At 42.8% G+C, this 12,420-nt stretch overlaps 1 non-coding gene across 1 annotated transcript; it reads right to left on the minus strand.

Moving 5' to 3' along the window:
* Positions 1–9,690: 9,690 nt before the first annotated feature.
* On the minus strand, positions 9,691–9,763 carry TRNAQ-UUG (transfer RNA glutamine (anticodon UUG)). Its single transcript has one exon. It is a non-coding gene; the product is annotated as a tRNA-Gln (tRNA).
* Positions 9,764–12,420: the final 2,657 nt, after the last annotated feature.

Genomic DNA, 12,420 nt, shown 5'->3' on the forward strand with positions numbered 1-12,420 from the left:
TGGTAGGAGAAACCTCTCGAAAAGGTGTATACGTGTTGAGACCTTCTCAAATAAGAAGGCGCGTGTGTTGTGAAGGCCCCTGATGTTCTTTTTGTGATAAATGGGACCAACACAAACAGATAAGAAACTACCTCTCTATTAGCACCGAAACGTTAAGTGGACGTGGGTGTTCACTCGCCTTCTTTCAGATTTATATGGGCACAAATCACAGAACAAAAACATTAACATAAGTTATGCCGTTAAGAACAAATGTCGCACGAGTTATTACTCATTGACAAATATATGTTTTGTAAACTATTGGTTACAATTGTGAGCCTACTCAAGGGCTCACAGACCCGCAGTATTTTAGATTGGAAACTTTGGTTGAAAGTATAGTGAATAGAGGTTTTTTTTTTCGGACAGTTTCTTATCATCAGTCCTTCCTTATTTCCTGAGATTCCAAATCGCTTTATTCTCCTCCTCTGTCCTCTTCTAGTATACGATGCCCGAGAAAGTGTGATTGAACAGCCAAGCATTGCTCTTCCGGTGGAACTTGCCAGGCCAATAGGAAATGGTTGGCCATTCTTTCTCATCCGATGTTAACATGTAGATATTTCAGGTTGATCTCTTTGTGGGAGTGTCGCTGGTGGACGTGAATTGCAGATGAGTATTTGTAATGCCGTCGCCATTTAGCCTTCCCAAATCAAATAAAATTTATGATAGCTATGTGACTGCACTTGAATGTATGCGTAGTGGGAGTAAGCTTGTCTCTACATGGCATCGGTGATGCAGAAGGACGACGGTGTCGTCGTCCGTGCGGTATCGAGACGATGTTCTGATGCAAATTTGACGCAGAACGACGATGGTGTCGTCGGTCGTGCGGTACCGAGATGATGCTCTGACACCAATTTGATGTCGGGCGTCCTCTATGGCGTGCTCTAGGATGCGTTACAGAGTCGATGCTCGGGTACGGAGTTAGTGATGTCAGACGTCGACGGTGTCGTGGTCCGACGGATAAAACCCTAACGGGTATGTAACTAATGTGAAATGATGCATCCTACGTGACGTACCTGTACGCCCCGACTCAAGGGAGCATGGCGAACTCCGAGGTCCGAAGGGGTCGGCGGGTGATGGCGACGGTGGCCTCTCGAGCCTCGTGAGAGGGCATGAAGGCGACTACGGCGCCGAACAGAATAAATCCGTAGGGAGCACGCACGTCAAATATCAGTATTTTATGACCAATATGTAAAAATATTGTCAATATATGTAAAGAAAAGAGTTATATAAGTATTCAACTAATAAAACTGAGGCGAAGACAAATATTGGTATGTTAGGACCAATAAGTTAGATGTGGGACAAAAATAGATAAATATGCTAATTGGATATATGTTAGATTTCGAGGACACATGAATATGATTTGTTTGTTTAGTAAGATAATCCAATGCGAGGAAAGCAGTAACGAATACGGGAATTTGGGAAAAGAGAGGAGCAGTGTTGTTTAATTTTTTGCGTGCTCATGAGGTAGATGTCTAAAATAAAAGGCTAAAATATTAACTGAGATATTGGCTGAATAGAGTAGCTTAGTTTTTGAGAGGTTTACTTGATCAGATGAAGAAATGGAAAAACAATATTATAGGATAAATAATAATTAAATAAGAAGTCATCACTGAATGCACTGTATGATTTAAAGGCAGAATGTAATAATAGGATGCAGCCTGTACACGTAGAAGATTTAGTCGGTATTTTTTATTTATTTGTCATATGAAAAAATCAGAATGAATAATTATAACCGGAGAAAATCGTATAACTCTTTCGTCGCAACAGTGGCAGCCACCACATTAACCCTCGGTGCCCCCGTCACTGTCGTTGCCATCACCGCATGCTGGTGGTTTCATGGAGCAACTCTCATTCTCTCTGCCTCTATCTATCTCTCTCTGTCTCTCCTTTCTCTATGTCTCTCCTTTCTCTCTACTGTACTGTTTCTCATTCTCTCTCTCTCTCTCTCTCTCTCTCTCTCTCTCTCTCTCTCTCTCTCTCTCTCTCTCTCTCTCTCTCTCTCTCTCCCTCTCTCTCTCTCTCTTTCTCTGTGTCTGTCTTTATCTCTCTCTCTATAAAAACCCTATCTCTGTCTTCCTCTCCTCTCCATCTCTCTCTCTCTAATCCTTCCCTCTGTCTCACCCTTGTGTCTCTCTCGGATCTCGCTCTCGACTCTCTCTCTCCGTTTCCCCTCTCTCTCCCTCTTTTAATCAAACTGTGAACCTTTCTGTCGATCCCCCCCCCATCCCTACTTCTCTTTCTCTCTCTCGCTCCCACTCTCTTCCGCCTCTGGTCTGATAAATATCTCTCTCTCTCTTTCGCCCCTATATTTGTAGCTTTTTATTTCTCTCGCTTTCGTTCCCTTTCTCTATCCGTGTTGACCAGTCTCTTGAACTCTTGGTCTCTCGACACGCCCTCCTCTATTCCTTCCTTTCTCTGCTGGGCAGTCACTCGACGCCGCCCCTCTCTCCTTCCGTCTCTCATTTCACCGCTTCCTGGTTTGTCTCGGGATCCGCTCTGTCTCCCTTCGTCGCTCTGGAGTTCTCCCTCTTTCCGTTCCTGTCTCTCTCGGTACTCCCACATCAGTCTCTCCATCTATCTCTCCTTTTCTCTCTGTTCTTCCTCTGGCTCCCTCCGCCTTTCTCTCGATCTCCATCTCTCTGTCCCGCCCTGGCGCTCTGCCTCTTCATGAGCCTCTCCATCTATCTCTCGATTTCTCTCACTTCGTTTCAACCTCACCGTCTATCTTCTGTTCCGTTTCTTGAAACTCTGACTCTTTCACTCTCCCTGTCTTTCATTTGGGGCCTGTTTCCCCAATGTCCCCCTTTCATTCTCGACCCCTGTCGTTCTCCTTTTCCCGGCTCTTTGTCTGTCAGTCGCTCGCTATCTCCATCTTCCTATCCCTCCCACATCGCTCTATCCCTCCCTACTTCTCTCGGCACTACTCTCTCCTCCTCTCGTGCAGTCGATCTCTCTGTCCCTCTATGTCTCTCCATGTAGAGCGTTCTTCCGCCGAACCTATCTCTCCCCCTCTCTCTCTTCGTCTCTTTCTTGTTTTTCGCCTTCTCACTTGCTATATCGCAGTCTCTATTCATCTGTCGCTCTCTCTCCCACGCTATCCATCTTGCTCTCTCTCAGTCTCTCTTCTCTCTCCGAGAGACACGGCGAATCTCTCTCGTCTTCCCCCCCTCTCCCTCTCTCTCACTCTCTATCTCTCAACTGTCTGTCTATAATGCGTAGATATGTACCTATACATATTTACGACGGACACAACGGATGCCTCGCTTCTCCTCTCCCTCTCTCTTTCTCCCAAACGCGTCATTTCCTTTCCTCGCTCGCCCGTTTCCCTTCTCTCTGTCCGTATTTTTACTTCCCGCGACCTCTATCGCGGAGTCTGACTCTCACCATGCCGCTCTCCTGTCGGACGTTCTCTCTCTGGTCTCGAAGAGCTGCTTACGTGCGGCAATCTTTGAGTTGCGGGTTCTTTGGAAATATTGGACCCCGCGAGGAAACTTAACAAAGGCCTTCTGCAACCGATGCCTGGGCTTGGCAAGTGCTTTACTGCTCAAGAGTGCGGCCAACTCTGAAAGCGCTCGGCAATGAAAACATTCCCCGTTTGGTACTGTAAAATAACCAGTATATATACTAGCTCGCTTCGTGCAGACTGGCGACCATCCACGCTAATCCAGATTGACTTTTCGTCATGGCTCGCGGCAACGAATGGAGCTCTAGCGCAGGAAGATCGTCCTCTGCACCATGGAGGCTCCCTGAAGCCGTGGTGAGGAACACAGCAGCGGGTGGACTGCGGAGATCGTCGACATCCACAACAACAGAGCTCATCTAGGGCTGTATCCTACTCTGGCGGCCGCGTACGACGCCTGCGAGAGGCAAACCAAACCATCATAAGGAGAGCCCAGGGCCCTCCTCCCTTGCGAAACCTGGGCGACATGGGCTTGCACGAATTTATTGAGGTCAGTGGCCTCGTCAGGAGGAGGGCTTAGCATGGGTGGTGGCGCGTTGTGGCGGCGCCTGCGGGTTAGATTTTCGAGTCTACTAAGTGTGGCGTGGCTCGTCCGGCCAGATGTGCTTTTTCTCCCAACCGTGCCCTCGTATCCTGATTTCCTTCGGATAGTAAGGTTGATCCAAGTTTGGCTTTCATTCTAACTCTACGGGGCGTCAAGTCTTTGTGGGGCTCCGGGTGATGAGATTTGTCTTTCACATCGTACCACCGGGCAAACACCTCTCCACTGCCGAAACAAGGCCGGGTCGTCGAAGACTAATGGTCCTAAGGCCGTTTTATGCATTTCTTCACCAAAATTTACGGACAGAAACACAATAAACTAGGAAGAGACTGATAGGTCACGTTGGTGCAAATAAGACTCACAAGGAATTGCGTCGTTGTTCTCGGATTAGTATCCTACTTAAAGTTAACGCTCAAAACTACCCAATGGTATGATTTCGTACCCGTCCACAGTATTAATAATTCGTATTCCACAGGACGTCACGTGATAAACCCCTCGTCCTTCTGATTGTTCCTAGCCATGTGAAATGACATTTATACTGTGATTTTATGGCACGAGCTGTTAGCAGAACCCGTCCAAGAATGTTGGCAGAAGCTGATGATAAGAATCATCGGTGATTAAGGGTTAGGTTTTAGATAGCGTCAAACAAACGATTGCACGCATATAAATTATTGTAGACTGTTATGTTATTTTACTCCTCAGAGGTGAAGCGGAGGATAAGCACTCGCATCCCCATATTTCCCGGCAGATTTGATTCGATGACAGATCGAACATCATTTGAATGCGTATCTTACGCGCATCTAGTAAGGCATTACTGGCTTTGCCCTTAAAAAAAATTAGACCCCTACAAAGATGGGACCACAATAAAATATTTAATCACTCGTCATGGGGCGTGACACGTAGGTAAATCAGATACCAATCTACATTGTAAGTATGCCGTTGGATGTATTTCCCACCTTATATCTCTCTCGATGACAGAAGTTTTGCTCAGGAAACCGCAAATATGTTTGAGCTTCTTACTACAAGAACAGAGCATCCGGCCATGACACATTACCAGTCTATGACATGAATATGTGTGCGCTGACTACATGCGTAATCTAAAGATTGCTTTCATATTATTGCGATATTCGTGTATATTTTATTGGAAAAGACCTTACATTCATGGTGCCTTGGTCCACGCATACCTTACAACAATGCAAGGCACTGCAACATTTTAAAGTAATATTTATGCCGAGAACTGTACTGACATATTATCCAAAGTTGATCCAGTAAATTCCGCAAGAACGTTCCACAACATGTCTAGTCATAGACAAAACTCGTCCTCGTGACCAAAAACTTAGTCATTTGTCACCTTGGATCTGCTCATTAAGCGAACTACAGAACCTCAGTTGTAAGTTGAGGGAATACTAATACTGGATGTATTTAGTCTTGATCGACACAGAAATGTATAGACTTTAGATGGGATTGCGAATGATACGAATGCTACGGCGGAGTGACATCAAAGATGACAGTCCTAGTAGCTCCAAATCCAAGACTGCATGGGGGAACCGCGTTCCTGCATCTTTGTTCTGATCGTGTGGATGTAGCTTGTAGCAGTTCTCCACCAAAGGCTCCCCACTCGGATCCGCTCCATACAAAATTTGAACAGCTTGGCCTTGTTTACGTTCACTATTAGAGCATGTCTATCTTTGACGTAAATAAAAATCTAGGGCTTCTGAAGTGGTTTAATTCAGCAAGGAGTATACTCAAAATTCATTCCGACAAGAAGCCTTCGCGCTAGAATCTATATAATGAATTTATCTTTTTCGATAGTTTCAACGCTGTAATTGAGCGTTGTATATGTTTTTTGCGACACTTTCATTTGTTACGATAAAGGATTATGATGCAATCCGTGGTCACCACAAATGAGGAAACCCTATCCCACCAATGATATGTGGCAGCGAGATATGGCCATGGGGGACTGAACCAACAAAAGGCTGAAGATGAAGTTTCAGAGAGAGCGTGGAGAGACAGTTCAGGATGGGAGAGTTGGTTGGTAGGGAGAAACCTCTCGAAAAGGTGTATACGTATTGGAGACCTTCTCAAATAAGAAGGCGCGTGTGTTGTGAAGGCCCCCTGATGTTCTTTTTGTGATAAATGGGACCAACACAAACAGATAAGAAACTACCTCTCTATTAGCACCGAAAACGTTAAGTGGGACGTGGGTGTTCACTCGCGCCTTCTTTCGTATTTATATGGGCACAAATCGCGTAACAAAAACATTAACATAAGTTATGCGTTAAGAACAAATGTCATACGAGTTATTACTCATTGACAAATATATGTTTTGTAAACTATTGGTTACAATTGTGAGCCTACTCAAGGGCTCACAGACCATGATATTTTAGATTGGAAACTTTGGTTGAAAGTATAGTGAATAGAGGTTTTTTTTTTTGGGCAGTTTCTTATTATCAGTTCTTCCTTATTTCCTGAGATTCCAAATCGCTTTATTCTCCTCCTCTGTCCTCTTCTAGTATACGATGCCCGAGAAAGTGTGATTCGAACAGCCAAGCATTGCTCTTCCGGTACGCCCCGACTCAAGGGAGCATGGCGAACTCCGAGGTCCGAAGGGGTCGGCGGGTGATGGCGACGGTGGCCTCTCGAGCCTCGTGAGAGGGCATGAAGGCGACTACGGCGCCGAACAGAATAAATCCGTAGGGAGCACGCACGTCAAATATCAGTATTTTATGACCAATATGTAAAAATATTGTCAATATATGTAAAGAAAAGAGTTATATAAGTATTCAACTAATAAAACTGAGGCGAAGACAAATATTGGTATGTTAGGACCAATAAGTTAGATGTGGGACAAAAATAGATAAATATGCTAATTGGATATATGTTAGATTTCGAGGACACATGAATATGATTTGTTTGTTTAGTAAGATAATCCAATGCGAGGAAAGCAGTAACGAATACGGGAATTTGGGAAAAGAGAGGAGCAGTGTTGTTTAATTTTTTGCGTGCTCATGAGGTAGATGTCTAAAATAAAAGGCTAAAATATTAACTGAGATATTGGCTGAATAGAGTAGCTTAGTTTTTGAGAGGTTTACTTGATCAGATGAAGAAATGGAAAAACAATATTATAGGATAAATAATAATTAATTAAGAAGTCATCACTGAATGCACTGTATGATTTAAAGGCAGAATGTAATAATAGGATGCAGCCTGTACACGTAGAAGATTTAGTCGGTATTTTTTATTTATTTGTCATATGAAAAAATCAGAATGAATAATTATAACCGGAGAAAATCGTATAACTCTTTCGTCGCAACAGTGGCAGCCACCACATTAACCCTCGGTGCCCCCGTCACTGTCGTTGCCATCTCTCATTCTCTCTGCCTCTATCTGTCTCTCTCTGTCTCTCCTTTCTCTCTACTGTATTGTTTCTCATTCTCTCTCTCTCTCTCTCCCTCTCTCTCTCTCTCTCTCTCTCTCTCTCTCTCTCTCTCTCTCTGTGTCGGTCTTTATCTCTCTCTCTTTCTAAATTCTACATTAATTTAGAACATTTCTGCTTCATTAGATTTTTAATTTATGGTCAGATTTCATCTTTTCCCCAAATTCTTCACTTTCTCTCTCTAGGTTAATTTGTCTAGTTTCTCTCTCTATATTTCGATTTTTATTGTTTAGGAATTTAACTTAATATATAAAAAGCCAACAAAAAAAATTGATTTGAAAATTCATTCATCTTGAAGTCCAATTTAAAAAATTTCTTTTTTGATTATTTAATTCCCAATTTTAATTCATAAAAATTGTTATAAATTTTTATAATAATTGGGAAATTAATAATCCGAATTAGTCTGATCTTAAAATTGAAATATTCCTATCTTGAGCTTTCTGACCGAAATATTTAAAATCAAATTGAGTTTAACTTGATTGTGATTAATTAAAAACATTATTAAGCATAATTAAGATTTCTTAACTGCAAAATTAATTCATCTTTGAATTAATTCATTAAAAATTCTTATTTGTTGCCTCCCTGTGGTTCGACCCTTGCTTACTCTATATTTGATACTTAGTGATTAAGGGAAATTATAAATTTTATTGTATAAGTCTAAACCCCAAATCAACGGCATATTTACGTGCATTTTTAGGCTTACCAACCGGCCGGGCGGCGAGGCCGGGGGGGGATGATGGCGTGTCATCGTCGTTGTGTCCGACTGTCAAGGGAGCACGGGATGGCGGACGATAGTTAGCCCGACCGTTCTGGTCAGGGCACTCTTCGATGACGGCTTCATGGAGGAGACAACCTCATTCCCAAATGAAATTGAGTAGGAAAGAGAGGTAACAAAGTTAAGTACCGGGACTAGCCCATGGTTGAGCTTTTATAGTTGGGAAGTAAGAGTCAAGTTAGGTGTGAGTTTACGAGCAGAAGCAACGCGCGACAGAGCGAGGTTACAAAGTCAATCATGATTTACTTCTACACCAAAGGTTCCAAAGGGGCAAAGTGAATAAAGAACTGAAATAAAACATTCATGTTCTGCAAGAAAAAAGCTATGGAAGATACCCCTTTCATGACTGTTGTCTTGGTCTGAATCTACTATGTTATCTCGCATCAACCATGGCGTAAAAAGGTATAAGGCGCAACTTTAGGAGCAGAATGATGAATGAGGCGCGAGATTACGAGCAGAAGCGGAACGATTCAGGTTGGACGGCGCTTAGGAGCGTGGATAGAATTTGAAGATAAAGAAGGATGGATGCAAGATTTATATTTTTCAAGGGTATGTTTTTTTTCAGGTCTCAAGCCGCGAGTTTACAAGCGGGCGTGAGGTGCAAATTTATGAGCAGGACCGAGGTACAAAGGGAAAATGAAACAAAGTAACGAAGTCAAAAAATTATCTTAAGAAAAAATAAATATCCAAAAATAATAAAAAGAATAGTATTGTCACTGAATCAGCGGATAAGGTTGTTCGAAGGTGATGTCGAGGATAATTATTTGAAGGTTCTGCGAGAAACACAACATCTTCATTAAGATTAAGATAAGGAGGTATCGATCAGATATGAGGCATGGCCCGACATTTTTTATCGCCGTTAGCATATATCCTGGCTGAAGCATCAATCAGATTGCGCGGTCAGTAATGGACCTTTGACCATATCCATCATATCTAGTAAAGGTCGCAGACGAGATAGACATTCTGAAAGAAAATGATACAATATTAAAGAACGGCATAGTTACATGGTCTTAAAAAGAGAATTTCTCACTCACATAGTGACATTTCAAAAAAAAAAAAGATAAGTAATAGTATAGTAAACGACCCATGTTCTGAGGTTGCGAATAAAATAAAGCCCCATTACTTTGTAACTCTCATAAATGCGTGCCTCAGAACAAAGGTTATTACTTTTTTCATTCGCATATTGTGAATTGACTTTGTAACCTTTCATCGTTTATTTCATTCACAGTGCCCCCCTTTCTTAACGGATAACATTCTTCTATCTTCTTCATCGATCGATTGACTTCTTAGAAGACTCATCTTCACTTCGTAACTCACATGTAAACTCGCCCCTCAGAACCTAATGTCGGAACCCCACCAAACGAGCGAAGTCGTCGAAGCGAGTCTAATAACCTTTTAACGCTACTATGCATCCTTACTTTTACTACGGTGGTTGGTAGGTTTGGGTATAACAGGTCTTGAATCTGTGACCATTAGGTTCAAAGCCCAATGCTCTACCAACTGAGCTATACACCAAGCTTTGAATTAGAGGTGGTTTACTACCTTTTCTTCTCATCATATTACAAGGGTGCGGTTCTGTATGAGGCTTGTAGATGGAAATCAGATACAAGGAACGTCATATAGCTCTTGTCTAAAAGGGATCCCTCAGGGCAGTCCGTTGTCTCCTGTCTTAGTTGGCATCTTTCTTCTTTCAGTTCAGATGCAAGACTTTATGAGTCAAGAAGTGTTAGGTATGTGCGAATGATATAGCTTTTGCTAATAAGGAAGGAGCCAACTCAGAAATGGTAAGCCAAGGCGCAAATTTAGGAGCGGGTAACCAAAGGTTCTCCAACATTCTTCAAGAAGGCGCGTAGCGCTAGTCATTTATATGAATTAATCAGACCTGAGGTTTATTACATTCTGCCTTTATATCATACAATGCATTCAGTGATTTATTCATTAGGAATATTTTATCCTATAATCTTATTTTGCCCCCTCTTCCTCTAATTAAGTAAACCTCTCAAAAACTCAGTTACTCTATTCAGCCACTACTTCTGTTAATATTTGGCCTCTTGCTTATAGACATTTGATGGTGCAGCGCAGCACCAACCCCTTGAAACGTCTTCGGAGACGTCACCATCATCATCGACATCGCCGTCGGTACGCATTTAGCCTGCCTGGCAAGCTAAGGCGACAGTACGTACACGCGGATTAAACTATTCCGGGTAACGGGCACGATATCTCCGTTTTTTTTAGTTCGTCATTTTTGTTCGTCGTTTTCATTTTAGTTCGTCGTTTTCATTTCACGTTTGTCGTTTCGATTCCCCGTACGATCACGTTGTAGCGAGGGAAGATCCAAACTATAAGGATCTTCCCCTCCATCATCCAAGGGGATGCACCTTCCCCTTCTATTCATTTTTGACTTGTGTTTTAGGGGTTCATCCACGTTCTCCTATAAAAGGGAATGTTGGATGCCCTAAAAGACCACCCCTTGTTTTGTTGAAAGAAAATTATCTCACGAAAGAGAGGGTCACACTCCAAGAGAAAGGACGAAGGAGGGAGGAGAAGGAAGAAGGGAAGGAAGGAGAAAGAGGAGGAAGAAGGGAAGGAAGGAGAAAGAGGAGGAAGAAGGGAAGGAAGGAGAAAGAGGAGGAAGGAAGAGGTTGTTGCCAACGTTGCTGCCCGCTGCCAGCCTGCCACTGTCGCCGGGCCACCTACCAGCCGCGCCGCTCAAAGCCGTCTTTGCCCGTGCCGCCGCGAACACCACCTCTCTCATTTTCTTGCGATGGAGGGGTTGACAAACCCCAACATTTATTATATGTTTGTGTTGGTCCTGTCTATCACAAAAAGAACATCAGAAGGCCTTCACGACACGCGCCTTTTTATTTGAGAAGGTCTCCAATACGTATACACCATTTCGACAGGTTTTTTCCTACCAACCTACTCTCCCATCCTGAACTGTCACTCTACACTCTCCCTGAAACTTTATTGCCCCACATCATTGAAGGGATACGGTTTCCTCATTTGTGGTGACCACGGATTGCATCATAATCCTTTATCGTAACAAATGAAAGTGTCGCAAAAAACATATACAACGCTCAATTACAGCGTTGAAACTATCGAAAAAGATAAATTCATTATATAGATTCTAGCGCGAAGGCTTCTTGTCGGAATGAATTTTGAGTATACTCCTTGCTGAATTAAACCACTTCAGAAGCCCTAGATTTTTATTTACGTCAAAGATAGACATGCTCTAATAGTGAACGTAAACAAGGCCAAGCTGTTCAAATTTTGTATGGAGCGGATCCGAGTGGGGAGCCTTTGGTGGAGAACTGCTACAAGCTACATCCACACGATCAGAACAAAGATGCAGGAACGCGGTTCCCCCATGCAGTCTTGGATTTGGAGCTACTAGGACTGTCATCTTTGATGTCACTCCGCCGTAGCATTCGTATCATTCGCAATCCCATCTAAAGTCTATACATTTCTGTGTCGATCAAGACTAAATACATCCAGTATTAGTATTCCCTCAACTTACAACTGAGGTTCTGTAGTTCGCTTAATGAGCAGATCCAAGGTGACAAATGACTAAGTTTTTGGTCACGAGGACGAGTTTTGTCTATGACTAGACATGTTGTGGAATGTTCTGGAATTTACTGGATCAACTTTGGATAATATGTCAGTACAGTTCTCGGCATAAATATTACTTTAAAATGTTGCAGTGCCTTGCATTGTTGTAAGGTATGCGTGGACCAAGGCACCATGAATGTAAGGTCTTTTCCAATAAAATATACACGAATATCGCAATAATGTGATAGCAATCTTTAGATTACGCATGTAGTCAGCGCACACATATTCATGTCATAGACTGGTAATGTGTCATGGCCGGATGCTCTGTTCTTGTAGTAAGAAGCTCAAACATATTTGCGGTTTCCTGAGGAAAACTTCTGTCATCGAGAGATATATAAAGTGGGAAATACATCCCACGGCATACTTACAATGGAGGTTGGTATCTGATTTACCTACGTGGCACGCCCCATGGCGAGTGATTAAATATTTTATTGTGGTGCCATCTTTGTAGGGTCTAATTTTTTTAAGGGCAAAGCCAGTAATGCCTTACTAGATGCGCGTAAGATACGCATTCAAATGATGTTCGATCTGTCATCGAATCAAATCTGCCGGGAAATATGGGG

Source organism: Wolffia australiana, chromosome 6 (assembly GCF_029677425.1).
Source record: "Wolffia australiana isolate 7733 chromosome 6, ASM2967742v1".
NCBI classification, from domain to species: domain Eukaryota; kingdom Viridiplantae; phylum Streptophyta; class Magnoliopsida; order Alismatales; family Araceae; genus Wolffia; species Wolffia australiana.